Source organism: Peromyscus eremicus, chromosome 12 (genome assembly GCF_949786415.1).
Source record: "Peromyscus eremicus chromosome 12, PerEre_H2_v1, whole genome shotgun sequence".
NCBI lineage: Eukaryota > Metazoa > Chordata > Mammalia > Rodentia > Cricetidae > Peromyscus > Peromyscus eremicus.
In genome coordinates this window covers 30,754,404-30,769,199 of record NC_081428.1, presented here as the reverse complement: position 1 = coordinate 30,769,199, position 14,796 = coordinate 30,754,404, and the positions used below count along the sequence as shown (strand labels likewise).

Below are 14,796 nucleotides of genomic sequence, written 5' to 3'. Positions count from 1 at the left end.
TTTTTCTTCTGTACTTTCTGATAGAACAGTGGGCGATTCTTATTTTGTTTTCAAAATCTTTGTTTCTAATTTTCTCCCATCCATGTACTAACCAGACCTGACCTTGCTTAGGTTCCACTATCTACTTTTCCAAAGTACTTGAGTTTAGCTTTCAGTACCCACATGACAACTTGTAACCTTCTGTAACTCCAGTACCAAGGAGTCTAGGTGCCTTCTGAACTCAAAGAGACCAGACGTACATGCAGTGAACTTACATGCATGCAGGCAAAACATTCACACATATAAAAATTGAAATTGTTGCCATCAGTGACCCCTTCATTGACCTCAACTACATGGTCTACATGTTCCAGTATGATTCTTCCCATGGCAACTTCAATGGTACAGTCAAGGCTGAGAACGGGAAGTTTGTCATCAACGGGAAGGCCATCACCATCTTCCAAGAGTGAGATCCCGCCAACATCAAGTGGGGTAAGGCTGGTGCCGAGTATGTTGTGGAGTCCACTGGTGTCTTCACCACCATGGAGAAGGCTTGGGCCCACTTGAAGGGTGGGACCAAAAGGATCATCATCTCCGCCCCTTATGCTGATGCCCCCATGTTTGTGATGGGTGTGAACCATGAGAAGTATGACAATTCACTGAAGATCGTCAGCAATGCTTCCTGTACCACCAAATGCTTAGCACCCCCAGCCAAGGCCATCCATGACAACTTTGGCATTGTGGAAGGACTCACGACCATAGTGCATGCCATCACTGCCACCCAGAAGACTGTGGATGGCCTCTCTGGGAAACTGTGGCGTGATGGCCATGGGGCTACCCAGAACATCATCCCTGCATCCACCGGTGCCGCCAAGGCTGTGGGCAAGGTCATCCCAGAGCTGAACGGGAAGCTTACGGGCATGGCCTTCCATGTTCCTACCCCCAATGTGTCTGCCATGGATCTGACATGCCACCTGCAGAAACCTGCCAAATATGATGACATTAAGAAGGTGGTGAAGCAGGCATTGGAGGGCCCACTAAAGGACATCCTGGGCTACACTGAGGACCAGGTTGTCTCCTGCGATTTTAACAGTGACCCCCACTCTTCCACCTTTGATGGTGGGGGGCTGGTATTGCTCTCAATGACAACTTTGTGAAGCTCATTTCCTGGTACGACAATGAATACGGCTACAACAACAGGGTGGTGGACCTCACGGCCTACATGGCCTCCAAGGAGTAAGAAGGCCGCCCTGGACCACTCACCCCAGCAAGGACAGCAAGAGAGAGACCCTCAGCGGCTGAGCAGTTCCTGTCCCATCTCAGCCCGCGACACTGAGCATCTCCCTTACAGTTTCCATCCTAGACCCCCAGAACAACAGGAGGGGCTTAGGGAGCCCTACTCTCTTGAATACCATCAATAAAGTTCACTGCGTCCATAAAAAATAATTAAAGCCTTAAAATTGATAACTTTTCAATTTCTGTGTAACATATAATATATGTTTATTTTTTATTTCCCCATCTTATTAAACATAGGTTCTTTTCTCATATATAATTCCCTTTACTCCTCCCAGTTCCTCCCCATCTCATGTCTCATCTGGATCCACTCTCCCTTTCTTTCTCTCATTAGACAATAACACAGTTCTAAGAGATAAAAACAAAAATAACAAAATAAAATAAATAAAATGTAACAAACCCCATCATATTAAAGTTGGACACAGCAAACCAATAGAAAAATAAAAGAGCCCCTAGAGAAGGCACAAGGATCAGAGACCCATTCATTTACACATGTAAGGGTCCCATGAAAGCATGAAATTGAAAGCTATAGTATACATGCAGAGGATCTGGTGCAGACCCAGGTAGGCCGCATGATTACTATAGTATTGTCCCTATGAGTTCGTGTGATCTTTGCTCAGTTGTTTTAGATGGCCTTGTTTTCCTGGTGTCTTCCGTTCCTTCTGTCTCCCTCATTCCTTCTCCTTCTTTTTCCATGGCATTTTAGGGGAGGGACTTGATGAAGACATTTTATTCAAAGCTGTGTGTTTCAAGGTCTCTCTCTCTCTCTCTGATTAATGTCTGCCTGTGGGTCTTCACAGATTTGTTTCCATCTACTGCACAAGGAAGCTTCTCTGATGATGGATGAATGAGGTACCGTACCATCTATGAGTCACAGCAGAATGTCATTAGGAGTCTTCTTATTGTTAGTTTTTGTTGTTGTATTTGTTTTTAAAGACCAATAGCAATTGATTTTACTTTAGGTTCTGGGCTGTCTAGTCTCTAGTTCTTGGTCACCCAAGCAGTATCAGGTCTGGGTATCATCTCATGGAGTGGACCTTAAATCAAATTATTGGTTGGTTATTCCCACAAGGTTTATGCTACCATTGCCCTACATATTTTGTAGGCAGGGCAGGTTGTAGATTAAAGGTTTTGTGGTTGCATTTGTGTTTATGTTTCTCTTTTGGGAGCCTGCACAGTACTTTTTCTTGTCATAGACACTAGACCATGGGAGTGAAAGTTCTAATGTAGGCACCAGCTCCAACTCTCCATGTGCAGTGAGTTATGTGGGCATTGTCTTCAGCAATTGGGTTTTGCTACCAGTTTGTGGAGAGCAACCACTTCTTCATGATAAAAGTCCTGAAGAGGTTAGGAATACAAGAGATCTACCTAAACATAAAAAAGGCAGTTTCCAGCAAGCCGCCATCAACTTTAAATGGAGAGAAACTCAAAGCAATACTACTAAAATCAGGAACAAGATAAGGTTGTCTACTCCCTCCATACATATTCAATAAAGTAATGAAGTCTTAGAGTAATAGGATAACTGAAAGAGATCAAGTAGCTACAAATTGGAAAGGAAGAAGTCAAAGTATCACTATTTGCAGATGATGTGACAGTATACATAATTGACCCCAAAATTTCTACCAGGAAACTCCCACAACGATAAACACCTTTAGCGAGGTGGTTGCATACAAGATTAACTTTTTTTTTTTTTTTAAAAGTAGCCCTCCTATACACAAATGACAAACAGGTTGAGAAAGAAATCAGGGAAAAAGCCCTTCACAGTAGCCACAAACATTATAACATATTTTGGGGTAACTCTAACCAGGCAAGTGAAAGACCTGAAGGATACAAACTTCAAGTCTTTGAAGAGGAAACTGAAGAAGATATCAGAAGATGGAAAAATCACCCATGCTTATGCGTCAGGGTGTGGAGGGGAAGAGAGGATTGAGGAAGGAAATTAAGGGAGAGACAGTTAGAATCTAGGGGCATTTTAGGGGCAGTATAGAACCTTAGTGCAGTGGAAACATCCCATAATTGATGAAGGCAATCCTAATGAAGTCTTCAAATAATGAGGGAGACGGAACCCCAGGTGGTTATCTCTTGAGTTGTTGTCTGAAAGGGTCCGTGGAAATCCATATATACACACACAGAGAGATATATATAATATTTTACTATATGATTATACATGGGTTATATAATTAATATACAATATATAATCATATGATTAATAATGTATACATTAATTAATGCAGAAAAATGCTCCTAAAAATAAAAATAATTCAATAAAGTCTTAGAAATTCAATCCTTTTTCATTTTTATAAGCATTACATATTTAAAATATATATCAAAACTTTGTTTTCAATATAACTCAGATAGGAGTGTAAAATTGTATAAATTTCAAGGTTTTCCTGCAGCACTAGGAATTTTAAATACAAGTAAGAATGATGGGCAGTAATTAATTGTATTTCTCTATGGCAGCTGAACCCTTTCGGTGTCTAATAATTCCTAGGATAATTACAGTGCTTTCGGTTAATAACTTCTGTCAATTTAAGCTCTTGGTGTGTGTGTGTGTGTGTGTGTGTGTGTGTGTGTGTGTGTGTGTGTATGTTTGATAGACAGTTTATGAGCCTAAATTAAGAGCTTGGTTTTCCAATGATGTGCATGACTGCTACTAGATGCTACTAATCCATTCTCTGTATCTTTCATTACTAAACTGAAACTCAGGAAATTTGCTGAGGTTTTTGCACTTTTAGACAAACAATGATAGCATAACAATGACTCTGTGCATAATTTTCCATAGTCTACATTACGGTACTCAGTTTCCTCTTTAAATGGTCTGTTGTAGACAAAGTGTTGTATTCTTAGTGAGTCAGGTTTGGGGAATGAGAAACACACATATATACTAACACATATATACACATATGTATTAAATATATTATATACATATATATTATATATACACACATGCAAATAATTTATCTGATTTTTATCCATGATCACTCTTAGGAAACGTCTAGGATCTCACAATCCTGACTGATGGGACAGACTGTTATTGAAAGTAGGCTCTTAGATCATACTTGAATTGGCTCAGGATGCAGACTGATGATGCCAGAGAGATCAGTAATAGGACTAAGAAATGGGCCTTCAAGATACAGTATCTGGCTGACTGCCTGACTGCTGGGAAAAGAATGGAGGGGATGGAGCTAGACACTGAACTCAGTCAATCATGGCTACAGAGGGAGGCTCAGTGTAACTCTGGCAATAAGCTGATGTGAGCTTACTGATTCCCGAGTACATCAGTGTGACAGGATAAAAACCCATGTGGATTCCATGGGGAGAAAAAAAAATGAAAGCTCTGTTCTGAAGACCCCCTGAGACCTTGTTCTGTGAGTCTCTCTAACTGTGTTTGGCTTGTATGATTTTAATATAACGGCTACCAGGCTGAAGAGATGGGTTAATGGCTAAAAAAGCACTTGCCACACAAATGTTACAACCTGTATTGAGATCCCAAGAGCACAATGATATGATGGAGTACAAATGTAATTCCAGCACTCCTACAGAGAAATGTGAGGTGGAGATGAGAAAATTACCCAGAAATTCATGGGATCAGCTAGTCAGAAATATATGACCATGCAGTAAAATGATAGAAATTGCCTCAAAACAAGGTGGAAAGTGAGGACTGACTTCTAATTGTTGCCTTTTTACCTCTGTCCATGCTCCATGGAATATGCGCTCTCTCTCTCTCTCTCTCTCTCTCTCTCTCTCTCTCTCTCTCTCTCTCTCTCTCACACACACACACACACACACACACACACACATACACACACTAAAAAAAATTGCTAACATAGGTATACTGCTGTACTGAGTTCTGTGAATGTTCCTTGCCAATTTCCAAGCCTGAGTGTGTCTTGGCATTCCCTGTAGTTTTAACCAGTTGATTAGAAATGAGGACAGCCTCAAGGCCATGAATTGTGGTTGGCATCTAAAATAAGGTCAGTGTTAATTGGCACTATTTGTTGGTGAAGCCTGTGCTAACTTTATGCCGCCATTGTCAAGAATGCTCTGCAGAATTGTAGCATTCCCACTCACTTCTTCTCAACGCTCTCCACTTCACCATGGAAATACTGGCTGAAAGCCTTTAAGAGGACCACATTCAAGTTCATGAAAAAGAGTGATCAGATTGCATTCTGATCATCAGTATGCTATTTTCATGATATAAGCCAACCACAAACAGTATGTCATAGCAATCTTCAAAGGTATACAGAGGCAACATACCCAATAAACATAGGCTGAGAAAACAAACTAAGAGTGTCATGTTCCCTTAAGACCCCAGGAACTGACAAGAACTGTGATGTTGGAAAGCATTCTAGACCTGTTTATCCCAAAGGTAAGGCAGGTGAACCAAATAATCTTTATCATTCATTGTAGCACTTTGGTGGGCAGAATTTCAATGCCTTACTTTTCACATACACAAGTAACAGTCAATCTGAATGATTCTTAATCAACTATATTAACTAAATAATCTATATTCACTAAAATGGATTGCCCTCAAGCTGGAGTTACAGGTGGTTGTTCAACACCCAGTGTAGGACCTGGAAACTAGATTCAGGTCTTCTGCAAGATCAGTGTGTGCTCCGCACTGCTGAGCCATCTCTCTAGCCCATATATTTTGACTCTGAATATTTTTATTTTCCTTTTTTCATTGACATTGTTGCCCTATAGCCTCATCCATATAATTAATCGGTACTCTACTTTTCTGTGAAAGGCAGTGAGTTAAATGTCATATTATCTCTGGGGAGCAGTGTAGTTACTGTTTTTGTATTATTTTCTGTCTCTTTGTTCTTCCCAAGGGTTTAAGATATTCATATACTCTGGCCCACCATCTCCATGTTGTTACTACATTATCTGGAGTTAATAAAGCACAGGTACAGCATTTGGTTAAAGAAAAGTGTTGATTTTGAATGAAGTTTATCTCAACCTTAGCAGTTTTCCAAGAACCTATGTTCTGAGAAATGGACTTTCCTTGCAAGCACTTGTTTGGTGTTCCATTTAAATTGACATTCTGACTTAAAAATCTTGCTACCCTCATTGTTATCGAGATACTCTATCCAGTACCTGACGGAAGCAGATGCAGAGATCCACAGTCAACCACTGGGCTGAGCTCCAGGAGTCTTGCTGAAGAAACGAAGGAGGGATTTTATGAGCCAGGGGAATCATGAAGGGGGACCCACAGAGACAGCTGACCTGACCTCCTGGGAGCTCGTGAGAGCTCCTGGAAGCACATTGTCTCTGGACTAACAGTTAGGGAGACTCCATGGGACCGACCTAGGCCCTCGGCATGTGTGTGACAGTTGTGTAGTTTGGTCTGTTTGTAAGGCCCGTAGCAGTAAGATCAGGACCTATCACTGTCACTTAGCTGGCTTTTGGGAACCTGTCCTCCATGCTGGATTACCTCGCCCAGCCTTGACACAAGGAGAGGAGCTTTGTCCTGCCTCACCTTGATGTGCCATGCTTTGCTCAGGCCAATGGGAGGCCTGCCCCTTTCTGAATGGAGATGGAGGAGGAGTGGGAGGGGAGGAGGGTGGATGGGAAGCAAGGCGGGTGATGGGAGGAGGGGAGAGAGTGGAAACTGTGGTTGGTATGTAAAATAAATGAAAAAAATGTTGTTTAAATAAAAATTCTCACTTTCAGTGAGGTATAGATATATATCATTGTGGTTAGGAAAATCTTTGTGTGAAAACTCATTTGATCCTAGAGATTGAGACATAACAATAGGTTTCATGAATATAAATGTGAACTGAAGTAAGGTAGAACTTAGCTTTTTGTGTTTTTACAATAACAATTTATCTCAATGCTGAATCTTCAAATATTTCAGGCTTATAAGAATCACATAAACAACCGCATCTATTTCTCATATGTTGATTTTTTAATATTCTAACTTTTAATGCAGAAACAGGCACAAGAATTGGAAACGTGAAGGAAGAGAGTGTTCTGTTCATCAGCAGGATAATCACACATCTGCACTTTGGGCTGAGAGAGTCACTCAGTTTTCGCTTGTTTTAAGGAAGAACATTCTTTTTCTTTGAAAGCCTCTATTTTACGACATGATCATTGTGAAGTAAATATTTCAAAAAGTCCTCATTTTAAAAATTGCTGAGGAGAGAGATAAAGCAAGGCAAAAATCATTGATTTAAAAGAATAGATTTTGGACTGGGAAAAAAGAAAACAAGCCAATAGCAGTTACCTTTATACACCATCTATGGAAACCACCTACTTGCTAAGGAAATTATAAGACAGATAGTTTGCTTTTTTAAAAGCGAGGCCTAACAGTCATACTGGCGCTGCAATTCTACACTCCTTGTGAATAACCATTTATAAGACTATCTTCATCCTCTTGCTACAGATTTGATTTTTATGAGTATCAAATTTTCTTTGCATTGAACTTCTGCTGCATTGTAATCACAGCATAAAATTTATTACAGTATAACTCTTTGTTAAGTGGAAGCCTGAGTCTGCAAAATGACTTTTGATAGCACACTTGAGAAATGGCAAAATTTTAGACAGATAAATGTTTTTTTGCTATTAGTTGGTAGAAGTCATAACAGGGAACTTTGTTTTATAAATAAAAATTTAATGGCCAATAAAAGATGTATAGGGGAAGGAAAGGTAATTTCATTGTATGAGAAATTTGAGTCAAATGTTCCTCCAGATTTTGTTTTACCACCAAAATGTTATTATTTCAAATGAAATGTGAAAAAATAGGTGAGATATCATTTATTTTAAACTGTGCTAAAACCATAGCAATAGATCACATTTGCCTTCATTTATCTTAAAGTCACAGGTTTGTGAATAGGTAGAACTAATCTTTATTGACCTCGATATATCTCTTATTCCAAAATAGATTCTAGAACAACCTGTCAACTTATAAATTATAGAGTTTTGTTTTATTTGCTTGCTTATTTGTTTTGTATGCATTAAACAAAGCAACTCTTTAGAGTTTTAGTGCATGTTTTCTAGATATAGGAATAGAACATGCCATGAATCTTCCCAGATCTTATCCTATCTGGCCAAGTCCTATCCTACCGTTCTTAGTAGATTTCTCAGTTTCTATTTCCCCAGAAGCAAACAAATTATACCAAATACCCATAGTATCTGCCATTACTTGGATTTTTTTCCAGCATCTCTGTCACTGAGAACCCTTTTAACAGCAATACTAAACAACAGGAATGAATGACTGAGATAAAATTTAAAATTTCCAACATTTCCTGATCAAAGATAAATGAGAGGTTAGTTCTGAACTCAAGTGTTACTTCAACAAACTTCATCAGATACCTCCAATTGTATCTTTGTAATACTTTAATCATGCTAGATATTCATTCAGATGTGACTCAGATGTGACTGATCACCAGAGCAGAATAACCCAGAGTTTGTAAGTCCCCACCTGTAAAGGATGGAACAGGCAATAACATTCAAACGTGTAAAATCATGCGATCCCATCAACTCAATCTATTTATGTAGAAATAGATGAAGCAGTAGTTCAATACCCAGGAGACATTCAGGTAAAATATGTTTGCTGATTTGAGCGACATTAAACTGCAAGGTGTATTTTAACATGCTATCTCAAACATATAGAATGTACATGCTCATTCAAGCATCTGTAATACCACCATTCAAAACAGCCATGTCTTCATTTTACATGAGCCAATGAATGGTTAGATTACACTAAAATCTAGCTCACAACATTCATTATTATCTCAAGTATATTTTTGCTGTGTTTATTGTCTCTATACTTTTCTTTTTGTTCTTAATTCACAGAAACTGTATTTTTTTTACTTTTATGTGTGTTGAGTATTTTACCATCAAGCTACCACACACCTTCTCCTAGTTTGAATAACTTCACTGAGCAAGTATTTTGCCTTAATTTTGTATCCCAGACTACTACAGCAGTGCCTGGCTCACTTTAAGCTGGATTGACACAGGCCATGAACCAAGGATAAGTTCCTAAAGTTTCTATATTTCTCATTTTTAAGGAGACACCACTGATGTTAACTTTTTGTTTGTTTGTTTTTTGAGACATGATTTCTCTGTGTAAGAGCCCTGGCTGTCCTGAAACTTGCTTTGTAGACCAGGTTGTCCTTGAACTCATAGAGATATGCCTGCAACTACCTCCAGTGCTGGGATTAAAGGCATGCACTACTACATCTAGCTCCATATGTTACCTTTTATTTAGGTAGCTCTCCATGAAAAGCATTTTGTCTGCTTAATGTTCTGAAAGCACGAGAAGGTTTAAACTATGAATTTTTTTCTTACTTAAACTTTGAAAAGACAGAGATGTTGAGTAATGAAAAGATCTTGAGCTGGAACAGAATCTAAGTTCTTGTTAAACAGTATTTGGCCCTCCATTTACCTGATTTTTGGAGGCTCTATCTAAAAGAGTTTTATTTCCGATTTTATTGGTCAGTGATAAATGCTGTGCATAGGAACAGTTATTTTATCACTCAGTTAAGCCACTGGTTTGGTAACTGATGCTGGATTTAACAGTTTCACAAAACTCATTAAATTCTATTCTCCTAGAAGCTTCTACTACTTTGAATAGTAACTTTGAACTCACACCAACATACATTAAAATAAGAATCAGCATTTAATAGTATAGAATTTTGTGCATGACTTGTCTAAGCCATTGTTTAGATCTCAAAGAATTTAATTAGATAGACTAAATATTTGCTGCAAATGTTAGTAACCGAAAGCTAATAATAAGGTAAATATTTATTTTTGAACAATTAGACACTTTTAACTACTTTTAACTTTACTGTTTGTAGCTAGAGTTTTCCTGCCTGGCCCATGGTCAGGGCAAATCTCTCTCACCTGCCAGGCCCACAGCCACTCAGACCCAACCAAGTAAACACAGAGACTTATATTGGTTACAAACTGTATGGCCGTGGCAGGCTTCTTGCTAACTGTTCTTACAGCTTAAATTAATCCATTTCTATTAATCTATACCTTGCCACATGGCTCGTGGCTTACCGGCAACTTCACATGTGGCTTGTCATAGTGGCGGCTGGCAGTGTCTCTCTCACCCAGCTTCCTGTTCTCTCCATTCTCCTCTCTGTTAGTCCCGCCTATACTTCCTGCCTGGCCACTGGCCAATCAGTGATTTATTTATTGACCAATCAGCAACACATTTGACATACAGACCATCCCACAGCAACTGTTTAATAGAAATTCAAAATAAATTGTGAGTCTAAATTGCAAATGTATCTTCTATGTGTTAATTCAAGTGGGCGTGGTTTACTTTACAGTACATTTTGGATGGAGCGTTTTGCAAGCACAAAACCAAAGCATTTTCACCACAGGTTTTATGTATGAGATGCAGTGAAATGCTTAGAAAACCCACAATTAATTTCAAATGTTCGCTATCACTTATGTTGAAAACTATTACACAGCCTATCACTGAATTGTTAGGGGCTTAATCACATAAAAATTTACTCTTCTTTTGTACAGGTACTAAGAAAATGGCTGGAAAGTTACATCATAAGACTGTAAACAACACTGAGTTCTACTTCCTAAACTTATCCATTACCAGTTTCTTACTCTGATATACTTTCATTAGTAAATATAAGCAGGCATTATTACTGTATTAAGCAAAGCCACTCAATACATTTTGAATATAACACAGACAAATATGGAGAGGAAGACTACACTGAAATATAAGGGTCATATAATTATTAACATTTAAAAATAAAAATCACACTCTTAGAATACTATTTTAGATCTTAGGTAAAATATTACCTTATCAATCCGATATTTAAATGGTTCCTATTTTTACGGTAATTTTTTATTTTAAAATGTTATTTAAAAAATTTTATTTCGATTTCCAATTTCCTGATTTGTATATTTTTTTAGTTCAAATTTCATTTATCCTGAAATACAAAGCCAGAAGAGTTTTAGAAGACAACAGGGTAGTGGTTTAGAACTTTAAACGGATTGGTGGGGTTTTTCTGATTTACTGATTTACTCAAACTCTATCATCTCCAATTATTTAGTGCCCCACCTTAGTGCATTTTTCTGGTATATTAAAGGGAAAGGGACCTTATTAAAATCATTTATTTAAATTTCACTTTAAAATACTATACATACCAATGAGAGATCATTTGTGTAAAGAAACCCAGTCTAAAAAAACTTAAAATACTTTAAAAAGTGTCCATAGCCACCTTATTCACAAAAGCATGAAATGGAAACAACCTAAGTGTTGGGATGGATAGTGAAATTTTGGTACATACATACCATGGAATACTATTCAACTATAATATCAAAAAATGAAATCATAAAATTTGAGGGTAAATGGATAGACCAGGAAAAGATTATATTGAGTTAGGTAACCCATACCCGAAAATAAATGTCCTATGTTCTCATCTGTGCTTCCTAGCTCCAGTTCCTCAGATGTGAGCCTACAACCTGGAGTCAGCACCAAATCCAGGAAAGAATAAAGGGACCATAACGGTTTGTGTGTGAGCTGTGGGGTGACCATGGGAGGGGGATAGCAGGATACACATGATATGAAGTGGGAAGCAGTATAATCTGGAAGTCATTGACTATTGTAATAAACCTTTGTTTAACTCCAACTAGGGAAGAGGGTGGAAAATCAACACAGAAGGAACATAAGGAACTAGTGACAAATTACACCAAAGCTATTTGATAAAGCCTCAAGGATTTATATTATTTTAGACTTACCTAAAATTATGGGAAACACACACACACACACACACACACACACACACACACGCACACACACACCCCTTAAAGGAAGATAAGCCACTTGGCCTGAAAACGTTCCCCATGAAAAGTATAGACCAACCAAATCTCCATTACCAAGCATGAGAAACTCTTTTGAAGTGATGTGTTCATGTTAATCCAAGTGATTCCCTAAACAGAATTATCTTAGATTATTAATTAACTAATTAATTAATTGATAACGAATTAGTAATAGATTATTGATGTAGCCCTTGGTTGTCTCTCTGGGTTGAGGGTGAGTCCCTATTGCTGAAGACATGTCCTTTATCTACGTATCAGTTCATAAATACTTCTAGTTTTTGACTGTTATAAATAGTGCTGCAATGAACCCAGGGTCACAGGATTATAAAATACTATTTATTTATTTTCTTCTGACTCACTAAGAATATTTTGAGACTATAAATATTTTAATGGAAGTCATAGTCTCAAAAGAAAGGAAGGAGTATTTCTTTAAAGGAATGGAACATATCACTGAAATTTAGACCTGGGTTTACATTAAAATAAGAAAAATGGAGGTGCCAAGAATGAGAAGGAAGAAAGACAGAAAATGTAACATTTATTAGATACTTTGTTGAAGTCTAGTCCTAGGCAATTTCAGTTTTTAGGACACACTTGAATTCAAAATCATGGACTAAACAGGATGTATTTATATATTTGTACATTTATACACACACATATATATATGCAACAATAATAAAGAAAAAGAGCCCATTGGTTTAAGATACAGTAAGGGGAGGGGAATGTGGGAGATTTGAAGAGAGGACTGAGAAGTGTGTAAGGGCTATAATTATGTTTTACTTAAAAGTATACTTTTTAGAAGCTGGAAATGTACTTTTGACAGGAGTAGAGAAATCTGGGGAAGAAGCCTAAAGAAATTTCCCCCCAGCTTCCTAAAAAACAAAAGTCAAGAAGATTGTTTAAAATTTTTCAGCACCATCTCTCTGACTTTTATCAGCAATGGTAATAGTGTGTATAGAGTGAGAAAACTAAAAATATTCAGTATAACCTCTCCTGACTCAGAAAATGTTCCAGTTCTTTAAATAGTCATTAGCGATGTTTCTAGAGAAAAGGGACCTCTAGTTGCCGGTGGCTTTAATTAGTCTAAAATACCATCCACATAAAATTCTTCAGCTGTAGGTCACAAAATAATTTGTTTCCCTGAATTGATAAAGTAGATGCCTGTTAATATTTTTAGAGCAATTATTTTCATTTTATTGTACTTTTGAAAGTGAGTTTGGCAGTTTTCAAGGAAGTGGTAAAATACTGCCATCCACTTTCATGTCAATGCTATGTTGTGAGGCTCAGTCTCTAAGTGTCTTGTATTTATTCTGTTTTTCTTTAATAGTCACATATCCAAACTTTCACAAGAAGTCTTAATATAGTTACTAGTATAAACAAGAAGTGAATGGTGTTGGCTGATGTCCGAACAGTGCCCTCTATCTGAAAGACTTGTATATGGACTCTAAGACATGGTTTATAACTCAAAGTACAGTTTTAAGTCCATAAGTGTGATCAGATTTTGCCTGTTATAGTAGTGGTAATTCAACAGTTAGCTTCCCTATAACCACTGGAGCCTCTTAATGGTTCAAGGGGAAAGTGTGTAATGTTAAAATAGTATGCATTCAATGATTAGATAGTGTAACTGTGTACTTTGTAAATTGTAAGTGGGTTCATGTTGAGGTAGAAGTGGTAACCTGGTGTTCCACTGACTTCCACTGCTCACATCATGGGCTGTGCCTCTACAACCTTCTTTCAATGTGAAGAGCCCTTGAATGAGGCATAAACATGTATTTAAAAAGAAACCAAAAAAATACATGTCCAATTTTCTGTTTATGAGCACTATACTACTCATAAGCATCACTCTGTATGAAATACTTGCAATAGAAAAAAATGATTTATTTCAGGATTTTTCACTCAAAATTACTGGATACTCATAAACATATTTGCCAGAGTACTACCTTATATCTCAGCTCCTTTATATTCAAATTACTGTTTATAACACCTAATTAAAAATCACTTTCAGTTTGCTTTAAAAGAAATTACCCCAGTAATTCTTTTAAAGCTCCATGTCAGTCAAATCCAGTAATTCTGAGGGTCATCCACCGGGGCTTGTAAGATGCTTATGGCATTTATTAAGTACTTAAGTCACACATTTCCATACCCATTAATTTGGCCAGCCATGTAGCTGTTTATCCTCCTATACTGAATTCCTGCGAGAGCAAGAGTACTCCTGTTGACATCCCTTAAACTGCTGCTGCCCCGTAGGGATTCAAAGCAATGAAGCGAGAAATTGAGTTGAGGTATGGAGAGGACTCTTGATAAAATCTGCAGTAAACTGGCACTAATCATAAGACATAGCCTTGGAGAATTCTGGGTCCAAACTGCTTCATTTGATGGCTCTGTTAACCTAAAAGTGTTGATCAATCTGATTGTGTCCATAAATTTGCAAAAGAAAACGCAGGAAAATAAAAAAGAATACCAAACATTTAATGATACATAGTATGTATCACCTAGCATGCTAACAAATATTGGATTCTGTTTCAGAAGACTAGCTAGAAATCAAGACACAGGAACATGAAAAAGTTAAGTGTTGATGCTGTGGAATAATTCCCTTGTACACTGTAGAGATTTGTCACTTGAATTGGTTTAATGAAACGTTGATTGCCCGGCCAGTAGCTGTGCAGAAAGTATAGGCAGGGTGACCTAACTGAGAATGCTGGGAAGAGGGATGGCGGAGTCAGGAATTACCAGTCA

At 37.7% G+C, this 14,796-nt stretch overlaps 1 pseudogene; it reads left to right on the top strand.

Annotated features, from left to right (window-relative positions):
• Positions 1-290: 290 nt before the first annotated feature.
• LOC131922356 (glyceraldehyde-3-phosphate dehydrogenase-like) lies at positions 291-1,216 on the top strand (annotated as a pseudogene).
• The last annotated feature ends 13,580 nt before the right edge of the window (positions 1,217-14,796 follow it).